Source organism: Schistocerca gregaria, chromosome 5 (assembly GCF_023897955.1).
Source record: "Schistocerca gregaria isolate iqSchGreg1 chromosome 5, iqSchGreg1.2, whole genome shotgun sequence".
NCBI classification, from domain to species: domain Eukaryota; kingdom Metazoa; phylum Arthropoda; class Insecta; order Orthoptera; family Acrididae; genus Schistocerca; species Schistocerca gregaria.
In genome coordinates this window covers 234,782,224-234,799,244 of record NC_064924.1, presented here as the reverse complement: position 1 = coordinate 234,799,244, position 17,021 = coordinate 234,782,224, and the positions used below count along the sequence as shown (strand labels likewise).

The window sequence follows — 17,021 nt, the reverse complement described above, 5'->3', positions numbered from 1 at the left end:
TACATGAAAAGACATTTGTTTATAAACGATTAATTATATGTTAAAAAAGCAGGTACCGTCCGAACAGGCCATGCTGGCCCAACGGTACTGACCGGCCGCCGTGTCATCCTGAGACCTTAGGCGTCACCGGATTCCGATACGGAGGGGCATGTGATCAGCACCCGGCTCTCCAGGTCGCTTTCATGACCTGTGTCGCTACTTCTCAGTCAAGGCGCTCCTCAGTTTACCTCACTATGGGTGAGTGCAGCTCGCTTGGCAACAGCACTCAGCAAACCCGGACGGTGAGCCATCCAAGTGCTAGCCAAGGTCGTTGACTGATCAATTATACAGCGACTGCAGAAATATCCACTCCTTCCAATTTAATACTTTTATGCTAGTTATAAACAAAGCTAGGCTAATAAAAAACTAAATGTGCATATATTTCAGTTTTTATCTACATTATCAGGTGCACATCAGCTACAACAGACGTTGGTATATAATTCTGGAAAGAAAGGAAATGTTTTTACTTACAGTATAAATGTGAACAGATGGAACGAAGATACAGTTCTACAGAAGTACCTGTAACAAAGAAATATATCTTTTAAGTTGTGCACAATCTTCCACTAATTAACATACAAAACGGTATTTGGTTTATTATCATCCTAATTAAATAACTATTAACCAGCTCATTTTGTTCAGTCTCTCAGATGAACAGACGTTGCAATATCGAACCGGCTAAAATATGCGCTCAATTTCATTTTTCCACGTCAAGAGGAGAAGTATTGTGAACAGCGGACGTCTGCAGTGATGTTATTCTGGGTCACTCAACAGACAAGGCGTATTAATAGCTTTTTGCCGCTGTCTTAAGATGCAAACAGCGACACTGACAGTTACCCACGCATCGCAGTTTAAAGCCCCCACTGAAAACATGATAAGATATTACTAACACAAACCCTAGTGTTGCCGCTGAAGATCAAGTATTACTCTTACAAATAGGTCATTTATTACAATAAACTACAATTTACTCCTCTTTCTTTTCTTACATTGCTTTACACAGCGGAGGTATTCCTAATGTTAAATACGTGTACTCAGCATTTGGATGTCTGTTGTAGAGAAAAGTAAATGAATTCTTATTTGAAGTTTTATCCAAGACAAAAATCTTGCACATTTATTACAAATAAACTACAAATCAATGTTTCTCTTTAATTTGTTGGAGCCTTTTTCAGTATCCATGCTCCATTATGAAGTGGGAATTTTTGTATTTGACTTGGCTGTAAGAGTCTCTAATTAAAAACCATAAAACTTTTTTCTATCACAGTGGATACGCGGAGAGAATTTATTGGGATAGTACCAACCTTGAGAGACCCATGCTACGCCACTATGCCATAAACTTTTCGTCGAAGGCTATATTATCTTCGACGTTATTAAGAAGTGGAAATGGCGGGGATGCAAACTAAGCTGTTAATTAATTACTAGAGAGTGAAGAACTCAATAGCGTAATTTATAACCAGGTCTGGTACCTTTGTCAACTGTTGCGGAGGACTAATCCCAGTACACGGGGCTGGCCGGTATAGCCGAGCGGTTCTAGGTGCTTTAGTCTGGAAGGGCGTGACCGCTACGGTCGCAGGTTCGAATCCTGCCTCGGGCATGAATGTGTGTGGTGTCCTTAGGCTATGGTTCAAATGGCTCTGAGCACTATGGGACTTAACATCTGAGGTAATCAGTCCCCTAGAACTTAGAACTACTTATACTTAACTAAGCTAAGGACATCACACACATCCATGCCCGAGGAAGGATTCGAACCTGCGATCGTAGTGGTCGCGCGGTTCCAGGCTGAAGCGCCTAGAACCGCTCGGCCACCCTGGCTAGAATACTTAGCTTAGTTAGGTTTGAGCAGTTCTATGTCCTAGGTGATTGATGACCTTAGATGTTAAGTTCCATAGTGCTCAGAGCCATTTGAACCATTTGAACCAGTACATTGGTCAATAACACAATGATCCGTAGGGAAGCGGTTATGAGGTCCATAATACCACGCCAGCAGCCGTCAGTGGTCCCTGGAGTACAAGAAGCGAATGTGGAATGCTGAGGAACGGTGCGTGATGATGAATTAAGTTGGTAGATCAGTTGCAGTATTTTTCTGAAAATCTGCGCGTAAAGAGTGTGAGCGTTTACAGTCGGATTCTGCTAAATATGAACAAACTGTAGAAAACGATGCATGCGAGGATATAGAGCAAATCATTACGACATAAGACTGCAAGTGTGTTCCAAGGGAAAAACATCACTTGAAGCTGCAGATGTGAATTCTTTGGCTGCACGAATGGCGAGACATCAGAGAAGTGGTAATGTGCTGCGTACTAATGTTTCCGGTCTACACTCAACACAGTGCGTAATATATGAGAAAAAATACCACCATAGGTGTCTGTATCTTAAGAATGTCTTTATTGTTCAACACGACTAATTTCGGTGGCACATTACCACCATCATCAGGCGCCACCACTGTCAAAAGGGTATTTGATTTCTTTGATGCATTTACCGTGAGATCCTTGTTACTAGCACACGTGAGATTTCATCAGGAGTCTATACTCGACACCGTGTTATCTCCAGTGCAGTCCTGGTTTGCTGAAGTGATCGGATTGAACAGAGTGTGTTTACAGTCTTTTTAATCCGAGCTCTTCGTTCTTGGTCGTCCACTCTTATTACTCCTTCTTGGCTCTTGTACATATTTTATATTAACCGTTTCACCCTACAGCTTACACCGATTTTCCTCAGAAATCCGAACATCTTGCACCATCCTATATTGTCGAACGCTTTTTCCAGGTCGACAAATCTTATGAACATGTCTCGATTTTACTTTAGTCTTGCTTCCACTATCAACCGCAAAGTCTGATTCACCTCTCTGGTGCCTTTACTTTTACTAAAGCCACACTGATAGTCATCTAACACATCCTCAATTTCTTTTCCATTTTTCTGTATATTATTCTTGTCAGCAACTTGGATACTTGAGCTGTTAAGCTGATTGTGTGATAATTCACGCACTTGTCAGCTCTAGCACTTTTCGGAATTGTGTGGATTATATCTTACCGAAGGTCAGATGGTATGTCGCCAGACTCATACATTCTACACACCAACGTGAATAGTGTTTTTGTTGCCACTTCCCCCAATGATTTTAGAAATTCAGATAGAATGTTATCTATCCTTTCTGCCTTGTTTGATCTTCATTCCTGCAAATCTCTCTTAAATTCAGATTCTAGTACTGGATCACCTGTCCCTTCTAAATAGACTCGTGTTTCTGCTTCTATCATATCAGACAAATCTTCCCCCTCTTAGAGGCCTTCAACGTTCTCTTTCCACCTATCCGCTGTCTTCTCTGTATTTAACTGTGGAATTCCCTTTACACAATGTTACGAACCTGGCTTTTAATTCCACTTAAGGTTGTTTTGGCTTTCCTGTACGCTTAGTCAGTGCTTCCGACAATCACTTCTTTTTCGATATCTCCACGTTCTTCATGCAGCCACTTCGTCTTAGCTTCACCGCACTTCCTATTTATTTCATTCCTCAGCGACTTGTATTTCTGAGTTCCTAAATCTCCTTGAACATTTCTGTACTTCCTTCAGTCGTCGTTTAACTGAAGTATTTCTTCTCTTCTCCATGGTTTCTTCGTAGTTACCTTCTTTGTACCTACGTTTTTCTTTCCAACTTCTGTGAAAACCATTTTAGATGTATAAATTCCTCTTCAACTGTACTGCCTACTGAGCTGTTCCTTATTGCTGTATCAACAGCCTTGCAGAAAGTCAAGAGTATCTCGTTATTCCGTAGTTAGTTTAGAATCCCACTTCATCGTGTATTGATACTTGCTGACTAATCTCTTAAACTTAAGCCTACTCTTCATCACTATTACATTGTGATCTGAGTCTACATCTGCTCCTGGGAACGCCTTACAATACAGTATCTGACTTCGGGATCTCTGCCTGACATTGATGTAATCTAGCTGAAATCTTTTCGCATCATCCGGCCTTTTCCAAGAATACCGCCTCCTCTTGTCTACATCTACATCTACATCTACATCCGTACTCCGCAAGCCACCTGACGGTGTGTGGCGGAGGGTACCCTGAGTACCTCTATCGGTTCTCCCTTCTATTCCAGTCTCGTATTGTACGTGGAAAGAAGGATTGTCGGTATGCCTCCGTGTGGGCTCCAATCTCTCTGATTTTATCCTCATGGTCTCTTCGCGAGATATACGTAGGAGGGAGCAATATACTGCTTGACTCTTCGGTGAAGGTATGTTCTCGAAACTTTAACAAAAGCCCGTACCGAGCTACTGAGCGTCTCTCCTGCAGAGTCTTCCACTGGAGTTTATCTATCATCTCCGTAACGCTTTCGCAATTACTAAATGATCCTGTAACGAAGCGCGCTGCTCTCCGTTGGATCTTCTCTATCTCTTCTATCAACCCTACCTGGTGCGGATCCCACACTGCTGAGCAGTATTCAAGCATTGGGCGAACAAGCGTACTGTAACCTACTTCCTTTGTTGTCGGATTGCATTTCCTTAGGATTCTTCCAATGAATCTCAGTCTGGCATCCGCTTTACCGACGATCAACTTTATATGATCATTCCATTTTAAATCACTCCTAATGCGTACTCCCAGATAATTTATGGAATTAACTGCTTCCAGTTGCTGACCTGCTATTTTGTAGCTAAATGATAAGGGACCTATCTTTCTATGTATTCGCATCACATTACACTTCGCTACATTGAGATTCAATTGCCATTCCGTGCACCATGCGTCAATTCGCTGCAGATCCTCCTGCATTTCAGTACAATTTTCCATTGTTGCAACCTCTCGATACACCACAGCATCATCTGCAAAAAGCCTCAGTGAACTTCCGATGTCATCCACCAGGTCATTTATGTATATTGTGAATAGCAACGGTCCTATGACACTCCCCTGCGGCACACCTGAAATCACTCTTACTTCGGAAGACTTCTCTCCATTGAGAATGACGTGCTGCGTTCTGTTATCTAGGAACTCCTCAATCCAATCACACAATTGATCTGATAGTCCGTATGCTCTTACTTTGTTCATTAAACGACTGTGGGGAACTGTGTCAAACGCCTTGCGGAAGTCAAGAAACACGGCATCTACCTGTGAACCCGTGTCTAAGGCCCTCTGAGTCTCGTGGACGAATAGCGCGAGCTGGGTTTCACACGATCGTCTTTTTCGAAACCCATGCTGATTCCTACAGAGTAGATTTCTAGTCTCCAGAAAAGACATTATACTCGAACATAATACGTGTTCCAAAATTCTACAACTGATCGACGTTAGAGATATAGGTCTATAGTTCTGCACATCTGTTCGACGTCCCTTCTTGAGAACGGGGATGACCTGTGCCCTTTTCCAATCCTTTGGAACGCTTCGCTCTTCTAGAGACCTACGGTACACCGCTGCAAGAAGGGGGGCAAGTTCCTTCGCGTACTCTGTGTAAAATCGAACTGGTATCCCATCAGGACCAGCGGCCTTTCCTCTTTTGAGCGATTTTAATTGTTTCTCTATCCCTCTGTCGTCTACTTCGATATCTACCATTTTGTCAACTGTGCGACAATCTAGAGAAGGAAGCACAGTGCAGTATTCCTCTGTGAAACAGCTTTGGAAGAAGACATTTAGTAATTCGGCCTTTAGTCTGTCATCCTCTGTTTCAGTACCATTTTGGTCACAGAGTGTCTGGGCATTTTGTTTTGATCCACCTACCGCTTTGACATAGGACCAAAATTTCTTAGGATTTTCTGCCAAGTCAGTACATAGAACGTTACTTTCGAATTCATTGAAAGCCTCTCGCATAGCCCTCCTCACACTATATTTCGCTTCGCGTAATTTTTGTTTGTCTGCAAGGCTTTGGCTATGTTTATGTTTGCTGTGAAGTTCCCTTTGCTTCCGCAGCAGTTTTCTAACTCGGTTGTTGTACCACGGTGGCTCTTTTCCATCTCTTACGATCTTGCTTGGCACATACTCATCTAACGCATATTGTACCATGGTTTTGAACTTTGTCCACTGATCCTCAACACTATCTGCACTTGAGACAAAACTTTTGTGTTGAGCCGTCAGGTACTCTGTAATCTGCTTTTTGTCACTTTTGCTAAACAGAAAAATCTTCCTACCTTTTTTAATATTTCTATTTACGGCTGAAATCATCGACGCAGTAACCGCTTTATGATCGCTGATTCCCTGTTCTGCATTAACTGATTCAAATAGTTCGGGTCTGTTTGTCACCAGAAGGTCTAATATATTATCGCCACGAGTCGGTTTTCTGTTTAACTGCTCAAGGTAGTTTTCAGATAAAGCACTTAAAAATATTTCACTGGATTCTTTGTCCCTGCCACCCGTTATGAACGTTTGAGTCTCCCAGTCTATATCCGGCAAATTAAAATCTCCACCCAGAACTATAACATGGTGGGGAAATCTACTCGAAATATTTTCCAAATTATTCTTCAGGTGCTGAGCCACAACAGCTGCTGAGCCCGGGGGCCTATAGAGACATCCAATTACCATGTCTGAGCCTGCTTTAACCGTGACCTTCACCCAAATCATTTCACAATTCGAATCTCCGTCAATTTCCTTCGATACTCTTGCACTTCTTATCGCTATAAACACGCCTCCCCCTTCACTGTCCAGCCTATCTCTGCGGTATACATTGTCGTTTTTGAACAGATTATTCGCTATTACTGACTGAAATCTATCAACTCAATTAGTCTTTCTCCTCTCTCATTTCTTGTCCCAAGCCCATTTTCTCTTGTTACCTTTTCTTCTACTTCTTCCCCTACAACTGCATTCCAGTCCCCCATGACTATCAGATTTTCATCTATCTTACGTGCTGTATTACCCTTTCAATATGCTCTAATACTTCCTCTGTTTCTTCATATTCATATTGCGACGTCGGCGTGCATAAATGAACTATTGTTGTCGGTGTTGATTTACTGTCGATACTGATAAGTTCACTGAACTGTTCACAGTAACATATCCTCTGACCTACCTTCCGATTCATAACGAATCCTATTCCTGTTATACCGTTTTCTTCTGCTGTTGATATTACTCTACGCTCATTTGACCAGAAATCCTTGTCTTCTTTCCATTTCACTTCACTGACCCCTACTACATCTAGACTGAGCCTTTGCATTTCCCTTTCCAGGTTTTGTAGCTTCCCGCCACGTTCAAACTTCTGACGTTCCACGCCTCGACTCGCAGAAAGTTATCCTTTCGTTGGTTACTTAAACTTGTTCTCATGGCCACCTCCCCCTGGTTTAGGTTTTCTGTGATTTCCCTAAATCGCTCCAGGCAAATGGCGGGATGGCTCTTTGAAAGGGCATGGCCGACTTCCTTCCTCGTCCTTCTCTAATCCGATGAGACAGATGACCTCGCTGTTTGGTCTCTTTCCCCAAACAACCCAGCCCCAACCCTTGACAGTCTCCTCCCGGAGATCCGAATGGGGGACTATTCCGGAATCATTTGCCAATGGAGAGATCTTCATGACACTTTTTCAATTACAGGCCACATGTCCTGCGCATACACGTTACGTGTCTTTAATGCAGTGGTTTCCATTCTCTTCAGCTTTCTCATGCTGTTGATCATTGCTGATTTATCCGCCTTTAGGAATGGTTTCCCACCACAATGACAAGAGAGTGTCCTGAACGTCTGTTCGCTCCTCTGCTCTCTTTGACAAGGCCGTTGGCCGAATAAGCGTGACATCTTACGCCGGAAGTCTTCGGCCGCCAATGCTTATTATTAATCAAAATTTAAGTGGTGGCGTGTTTCGAACTCTGGATAGAGGACGTTTTGATTACTACCCCTAGACCACGGGTGCTTTCATCAGTGGTGAGTTTTAAATTGAGAAATCGTTCGAGGCTTGTTGCTTGACTTAACCAACGTACTTTGTGGTAGTATAGAAAGGCTCCATACTTTTGGTTCAGTTGCAACTCATAGTGGAGTAATGAGCCCAACGTCAAAAATTTTTCTGTTTGTGTCACTAACATCTTCATGTGCTGCATCCATGAATATTTAGCGCAAAGTGATTCTCGATGTACTGGACAACGAAACTCATCTGTCGATCTTTGTAATTCTTTGCTCTTTCATTGTCAACTAAATATGTGAATTCTTTCTGCATGGTATCATTTCCTAGCAAATTTGCAGTACCCGTCGCTTATGCGACTGCGTTAGATACATTGAGAGTACTCATCGTTCTCTTCTGCCGTTGAAGGCTTGTGATCATAGATCACTAGACTGTCTCTTTTCTGCAAACATCTGCTGGACCTGTAATGTCCTTCACACCACGAACAAATAGCGAACGGTAAACAGCGTTGACACCACGATATTGAAGAACTAAATTGAGGTGAGCCGACCCAAAAATTTCACACGGCAATACTTCATGGAATGCCACTCTGTACCGAATACTTCCGAAAAGCAACGAGCAAAGGCGATGCTCGATACTAGAGGAGTCTGCTGCCCCCCCCCCCCCCCCACCCCTCCCCCAGTTGCTCGCACACACTGCAGGTGTGAAGTTCGGCACGTTGTGGCGGACCCTGATGTAGAGTGTGGATGCCTTTCCTTAATATTATGATGGACATGAAAAGACAATAGCCGATACCATACATAGCTACAGCTAGGTCGATTAACGTTTTAATACGACCGATGGGGATCAACAGCAACAATATCATTTATCACCAACGTCCGTTATATAGTGGATAGGTCATGAATCAAACTATGACTTTTAGGCTGGTGATGAGGAACTGAACATCACTTTTATTATCATTAATTAACATTTTATTAACATTGAATTTCCATTAACGGCCAAATTTAGTTGAAAAAATTTTATGTTTTCACCACCTACCATCATCCACTTCCGCAATGACGGTGTGCTTTATTCGCATCGGATAGACAACAGTATGGAAACACCGAAAACGGAATACATTATCATACCTAATACGGTGTAGGAAACCTGTAGGCATTCAAAATGGCTTCCTGGTCTCGCAATGGATCACTGCGGGTCCTGTGTGGTTTTTAAGGGAAACTTATACGATTCCTCCAGTATCGATGTGTGTGATGTACTTGGGTTAGTTAGGTTTAAGTAGCCTTAAGTCTAGGGGACTGATGACCTCAGATGTTAAATCTCATAGTGCTTAGAACAATTTGAACCATTTTTGAACCAAAGTAGATCAGCAGGGTAGATGCGACACTTCATCCTCGTACCCACATAACAAGTTCTGGGCGTTATGAACTGTGCGGACAGGGGCTCTGTCGTCTTGCTTTTGGAATTCCGGTCAGCCTGTAATTTCCCGCTTATGGAGCTTCCTTCATGTTGTTTCGGTGCTGAGCTGATAGGACCCGCGAGTGCGGCATTCTGTCCTGCAGTGCCACGGGCAGCTGTCTCCTCCTTATTTCTCGTCACAATCCTTTTCAATGACCGCCCGTGACGATCACTCAATACACTCTTTCGCCAGCATCATGATTTAGCCGACGGTGTTTTTCCACTTTCCCTGATCGAAACATCGAACACTTCGTTTACCTTGGTTACGGTAGCGCCCATCTTACGAGCACCTATAATTTCTTCCCGTTCGAATTCACGTAACTCCAAAATACTACACATAGAACTACAAATTACACCGTTCAGACCACGAATGACAGTTGCAAAGTATTGAGGACATTACACAGGTGCTGTTCGTGGTCAAATACAACAGCGCAATCTGCAGGCTCGGCTAGCATCTGCATTTATGCTAAAGTATGCATTTCCCGCGGTGTGCCATATTTTTGTCCAACCCCTGTACCTCTGCTTCGGAAGTGAGATTCTCTAAAACTGCACCACGCAGCGCACACGTGGAAAAGTTCTTATTCCCAGAGCGCTACTCAGCAGTCGAAACACCATACCTAAAAGTAGCTGATTCCTCCTGGCGGGAGTTGCAACACACTACTTCCTTTCCTGATGCCGCCCTCTTACGGCGTTGGCGGTCTTCCATTAAGAGGCATCGCTTTGTCGCCGACCGTCCCCGCCGCGTTCCACAGAGCAGTCGCTTAAGCTGCCTCGTGGACAATGAACACTAGCCTGCGAGAACAGAAATTCCGTTTAGGTGAAACGTACGTCACGTATTCTGGTGCTGAGGTATGCGACTTCCATTAACCTTTTGTTCTCGAGGGCGCTTGAATGTCCGCTCGGAACATAGGTTGTTTTTATCAGTCAACTTGGGTGACCCTGGTCAAAACAGAACATCGCCATTAGATTCTCATCCGATAGTGTGTACACGTAGAGAACGGCATTTCATTTTCATTAGTGGTTCAGTATTGCAGCGTGACGAAACATCTGTTGCATTTTTGTCTCTTAGAAACAGCAACAAATGAGGTATGAAACCAATCGTTCTACATTCTACATACATATTCCGCAAGACACCATACGATGCATGGCGGAGGGTCACACGCACCACTGCAAGTTACACCTGTTCCTGTTTCACTCGCAAATGGAGGGAGGGAAGGAAAACTGTCTACATGTTTAGTTAACAGGGCTGGTTTCTCTTTTTTTCGCGGTTCTTCAGCGAGATGAATATTAGCGGCAGTAGGATCGTTCTGCAGCCTGTCGCAAATGCCGCTTCTCTAAAGTAACTCAATAGCGTATGGCTGAAGGACCGTCTTGTTCCCTCCAGTGATTCCAATATCAGTGCATTTCTGTAATACTGGCGTGATGATCAGTAACATATGTAGAAGCATGCCTCTGAACTGCAACGGTCTTCCTTTAACGCGGTAGACCAGGACGACACGCAATTTTGGAAGCGATAATCATGATTTTTATCAATAAAATAACAAATTGCAAAACTCATACTAGATTTTTACCATAATCCTTAAGATTGTGTTATGCATTTTTTTTAGGAAAAAACTTGGATGCAGAGGACACTGCAGAACATCGACGAAAAGCCTTCCCGGACTGCGGTAGCGGTCGGTGGGCGCTCTGAACACCACAATTTTCAATCTGAAACAAAATTTCAAAAAGTGCTTTGAAGCTGATGTTATGGTCTAACGTAGTACGTAGGGATATTTCAAGAAAACGGGTTTTAACAAAATGGGGGCACTCTCACAAAAAAGTCAATTTTTTTCAACAAAAACGTCTTTATAGAAACGTGTGCCAAAAATCGAAATTAAAATATGTCACAAAAATCCTAAGCATTACACTAGAAAAAACGGCGACTCACAAGTTATAAGCAAGTATAGCGGAATTGTGTGTGTATTTCGTGAGTTCTAGCTTCCGCCGACTTAAAAAATGTTCTCTTCAAGTTTCAACTTGTGTTTCTAATACTGAAACTGGACAAAACCTTTAATTAGCAATGCCAGTACCGTACAGTTGTCCTTTTCTTCGCCGATGTCAAAGCATTCTCATTTCGTCGAAAATTTATTGATTAACTGGCTTCTGCTTACCAATCGAAGCGTTTCTTGCACGATTCGGATTCCTTTTCTATCGATATCGATATGTTTGTTTTTCATTTTCAAACACTGAAGTTTTACTCCGTATAAAAAACAAGCGAAATGACAACTCAAGCAGTCAGGAGACAAGTACATGCTTTCAGACTGTTTACCATAAACGAATCATCCTACAGAGAGAAATCTTCTTGAGAATAATATTTTAGCTGAAACTAATGCCCTCTGTGATACATCCGGAATTAATAGGACACGTATTCCGTCGGTTAACTGTTATATTATTACATCAGTTGCATGTGAGCGTTCGGATGCCACAGACCCCTACACAGTAAACGGCGGGTTCAACATATTTTAACATTTATAGCGAATATTAAATAAAGACTCTGTAAGGAAAATTTTAAGCCAATAAAAATTGCGCTAAAAAGTTTCTACCCTTGTCTACGCCCTTATCCATATGGTTGAGATGGGAAATGAGCAGTGCTCAGTAATGGGTTGCAGGTGTTTCGTACGCGGTCTCCTTTGCAGATGATCTGCACTTTCCTAAATTTCACCCAGCAAACCGTAGTCGACCATTCGCCTTCTCTACAACTGACCTTAAGTTCTCTTTCCGTTACATGAAGCTTTGCACCGTTGTTGCTAGATATTCAATAGCAGTGACTTTGTCAAGGAGCATAAAAACATATCAAATCGCCGATGCCAACATTCAACTGACTGATGAAATCACGTCAGCGTATTTCGCACTGAGTTATTAAAGGGGAAAAACACTAGCACAGGAACCAGGGAATACAAATACCCTCGTGCCGTCAGAAGATGCCGAAATATCCAACGTCAGATTCAATTATTTTCTTCAGCAGCGACCACGGCTCTGGACATCGCTTCTCAGTCACTTTCAATTTACTCTCTTCGTCCGTTGTGGTAGCTCTAGGGTCGTGGAGAAATACAACGCTACATCATTATCACACCTTTCTCTTCCAAAAGGACGAATTTAGTGTGCCGGATTGAAAAAGGAATTGTCTTTCAATAAACTTGCGGCAGTAGCGCACGAAATGAAGAAACAAGAATACCAATCAAGAAGGCTGTCTTTCTAGTTGATTCTAGTTATCGTCGAGATAATATCGAGTGAGGCTCATCAGTGGTAAACGTATTGAATTCACATTCAATAGGAGCAGCGCTCGAAATCCTATCTCGTTATCGAGATTTGTGTTTCCCGTGCCATCCTTAAACTTATTAAAGCAATACCTGGGATTCTTCTTTGGAAAGGACTATGCGGTTTTCTTATTCATTTTTGGCTCCGTCTCTAATGACCTCGTTATTGATGCCACGTTAAACCCTATTCTCCACGTGGGTATTTTGTGACTGAAACAGTCTTCATCAGTTAATATAGGTTTTTATCTTCACTAAGCACGGATAGATGAAAATCCGACCGAAGCTGTGATGCTAAAACATCAATCGTTTGAAGGACAGTCACCAATCACTTTTTGCACTTTCTTATTGTTTCATCAGTCTTGTGACTGGTTTGATAAGGCCCGCGACGAATCCCTCTCCTGTGCCAACCTCTTCATCTCAGAGTAGCTCTTGTAACCAACGTCCTCAGTTATTTGCTGGATGTGTTCCAAGTTTTGCTCTCTACACAACCCTCTAATACCTTGGAGGTCATTTCCTGATGTCTTAACAGATGTCCTATCATCCTTTCCTTTCTCCTTGTAAGTGTTTTTCACATATTCCATTCCTCTCCGATTCTGCGATGAATCTCCTCACTCCTTACCTTATCAGTCCACCTAACATTTAACATTCGTCCGTAGCACCACATCTCAAATGCTTCGATTTCCTTCTGTTTACGGTTTCCCACAGTCCATGTTTCACTACCATACAATGTGTACAGCAGACGTACATTCTCAGAAATTTCTTCCTCAAATTAGGGCCTATGTCTACTAGACTTCAGTTTGCCAGGGTTAGTCTGCTTTTGATGTCCTCCTTGCTCTGTTCGTCATTGGTTATTTTACTACCTAAGTAGCACAATTACTTAAGTTCATCTGCTTCATGACCATCAATCATGATGTTAAGTTTCTCGCTGTTCTCATTTCTGCGACTTCCCATTACTTTCGTCTTTATTTGATTTACTCCCAGTCCATATACTTTTCTCATTACTTTGTTCATTCCATTCATCAGATAACGTAATCCTTTTTCACTTTCAAAAATGGTTCCAATGGCTCTGAGGACTATGGGCCTCAACAGCTAAGGTCATCAGTCCCCTGGAACTGAGAACTACTTAAACCTAACTAACCTAAGGACATCACACACATCCATGCCCGAGGCAGGATACGAACCTGCGACCGTAGCAGTCGCGGGGTTCCCGACTGACGCGCCTAGATCCGCATGGCCACCGCGGCTGGCTTTTCGCTTTCACTCAGGACAGCAATGTCATCAGCGAATTCTGCCATGGATATCCTTTCACCTTGAATTTTAATTCCACTCCTGAACCTTTCTTTTATTTCCATTCATTGCTTCTTCGATGTACAGACTCAGCAGTGGGGGCGTAAGACTATATCCCTGTCTTACATCCTTTTTAATCCGAGCACATTGTTCTTGTTAGTCCACTCTTATTATTCCCTCTTGGCTCTTGTACATACTGTACATTACCCATCTCTTCCTACAGCTTACCATTATTTGTCTCAGAATTTCGACAAATCCAATGAACGTGTCTCGATTTTACTTTAGTCTTGCTTCCACTGTTAACCGAAACGTCAGAATTTCCTCTCTCGTTCCTTTACTTTTCCTAAAGCTAAAATGATCGTCGTCTAGCACATCCTCAATTTCTTTTCTATTCTTCTGATTATTCTCGTCAGCAACTTGGATGCATGGGCTGTTAAGCTGATTGTGCGATAATTGACGCACTTGTTAGCTCTTGCAGTCTTCGGAATTGAGTGGATTACATTTTTTTGAAAGTCAGACTCATCATTCTACACACTAATGTGAATAGTTGTTTTGTTGCCACTTCCCCCAAAGATTTTAGAAATTCTGATGGAATGTTACCTATCCCTTTTGCCTTATTTGGTCTTAAGTCCTTTTAAATTCTGATTCTAATACTGGATCCTCTATCTCTTCTAAATCGAGTCCTGTTTCTTCTTCTATCTCATCAGACACATCTCCCCCACCATAGAGGTTTTCAATGTATTCTTTCTACCTATCCGCTCTCTCCCCCGCATTTAACAATTGCACTCTTAATGTCACTACCCTTGCTTTTAATGTCACCGAATGCTGTTATGACTTTCCTGTATGCACAGCATGTCCTTCCGACAGTCATTTCTTTTTCGATTTCTTCACATTTTCATGCAGTCAATTCGTCTTACCTTCAATACACTTCCTATTTATTTTATTCCTCAGAGACTTACTGTATTTCTGGATTTGCCAGAACATCGATCAACTAAAGCATTTCTTCTGTTGCCTACTGTTTTTTTCGCAGTTACTTTCTTAGTATCTTTTCTTTTCTTTCCAACTTCTGTGATGGCCTTTTTTAGAGACGTCCTTTCCCCTTCAAGTGTATTGCCTACTGAGCTATTCCTTATTGGTGTATGTAATGCCCTAGAGAACTTCAAGCGTATCTCGTCATTCCTTAGTACTTCCGTGTCCCACGTATCTGCGTATTGATTCTTCTTGACTAAAGTCTACAGCCTACTGGTCATCACAACTATATTGTAATCTGAGACTATATCTGCTCCTGGGTACGACTTACAATCAAGTACCTGATTTCGGAATCTCTGTCTGACCATGACGTAATCTAACTGAAAACTTCTGGTGTCACCCAGCCTTTTCCAAGTATACCCCCTCCTCTTGTGATTCTTGAACAGAGTATTCGCTATTACTAGCTGAATTTTATTACAGAACTCAATTAATCTTTCTCCTCTCTCATTTCCTGTCCCAATCCCGTACTCTACTGTAACCTGTTTTTCTACTCCTTCCCCTACAACTGCATTCCAGTCCCCCATGACTATTAGATTTTCATTTCACTTTATGTAATATATTACCCTTTCAATATCCTCATATACTTTATCTCTTCAGCTTCAGCTTGCGACATCGACATGTAGGCCTATATCTGAACTATCATTGTCGGTGTAGGTTTCCTGCCGATTCTAATAAGAACAACTCTATCACTGAACTGTTCTCAGCAAAACACTCTCTGCCATAGCTTGCTATTCATAACGAATCCTACTCCCGTTATATTATTTTTTTACTGCTATTGATGTTACCCTATACTCATGTGGCCAGAAATCCTTGTCTTCTTCCCATTTCACTTCACTGACACCTACGATATCTAAACTGAGCCTTTGCATTTCCCATTTCAGATTTTCTAATTTCCCTACCACGTTCAATCTTTTGGAATTCCATTCCCCAATTCGTAGAACGTTATACTTTCGTTGATTATTCAATTTTTTTCTCAAGGTCACCTCTCCCCTTGGCAAATCCCTCCTACATATCCGAATGCGGAACTCTTCCCGAATCTTTTGCCAATAGCCCTGTGCATACTCATGCCGTTGATCATTGCTGATTCTTCCGCCTTTAAGGGTATTTTCCCACACCTAGGACAAGTGAGTGCCCTGAACGCCAGTCCGCTCCACCGTCCTCTTTGACAATGCGGTTGGCAGAATGAGGGTGACTTCTTATGCCTGAAGTCTTCGGCCGCCAAGCAGATTATTAATCAAAATTTAAGCAGTGGCGGGATTCGAACCCGGGACCGAAGACTAATTAAGCACGCTACCCCTGGACCATTTACGAGGCTAAATAGTCGGAGGGAATCCATGCATTCAGGCAGCGAACAATGGCATTATTTAGACACTCTGCATGTTGTCAAATGGTTCAAATGGCTCTGAGCACTATGGGACTTAACATCTATGGTCATCAGTCCCCTTGAACTTAGAACTACTTAAACCTAACTAACCTAAGGATATCACACAACGCCGAGTCATCACGAGGCAGAGAAAATCCCTGACCCCGCCGGGAATCGAACCCGGGAACCCGGGCGTGGGAAGTGAGAACGCTACCGCACGACCACGAGCTGCGGACTGCATGTTGTCCTGGCTAAGGCCTTAGTGGAGACATTTCGGCGCTGACTCTATTTCGTATCTACGATAGGCTGCTGCGCTATACGTAGCCTTCAAAATTGTGTCTGTAAACGAGTTGCGTATCAAGCAGCGAACTGTCATTAATTTTCTTTTGGCTGAAGACCAGAGCGTCGCAGATACTCATAGGTGCTTGCAGAATGTCTACGGAGACCCAGCACTGGAAAAAAGCATGATGAAGGTCGCGCAAATCTGTCCGATCTCTCGTGTGCAGGTCGACCACACACAGCTGCGACTCCAATGTTGGAACGTGCGGACACTCATTCGAGGAGTTCGACGGATCACAATCAAACACCTCAACGCACAACAGGTCATCTCCGGTCATAGTACTGACACACTCGTCCACCACTTGGAGTATTCAAAGGAATGGCCCATTGCGATCCCCACTACTACATCGATTTCACAACTTACAACTTCCATCTGTTTGGCCCAATGAATGATGCACACCGCGGGAAGCAGTACGTGGATGATAAGGAAGTTA

At 42.7% G+C, this 17,021-nt stretch overlaps 1 protein-coding gene across 3 annotated transcripts in view; it reads right to left on the bottom strand.

Moving 5' to 3' along the window:
• Positions 1-17,021, bottom strand: part of LOC126272075 (high affinity cAMP-specific and IBMX-insensitive 3',5'-cyclic phosphodiesterase 8) — a 1,931,196-nt gene that overhangs the window by 1,250,744 nt on the left and 663,431 nt on the right. For 2 of the 3 annotated variants that reach the window (XM_049974624.1, XM_049974622.1), the window contains exon 3: positions 511-558. The exons of the other annotated variant lie outside the window; for it this stretch is intronic. The gene's annotated coding sequence lies outside the window, so the exon portion shown is untranslated. The remainder of the gene's footprint in view (positions 1-510; positions 559-17,021) is intronic. 3 annotated transcript variants of the gene reach the window in all.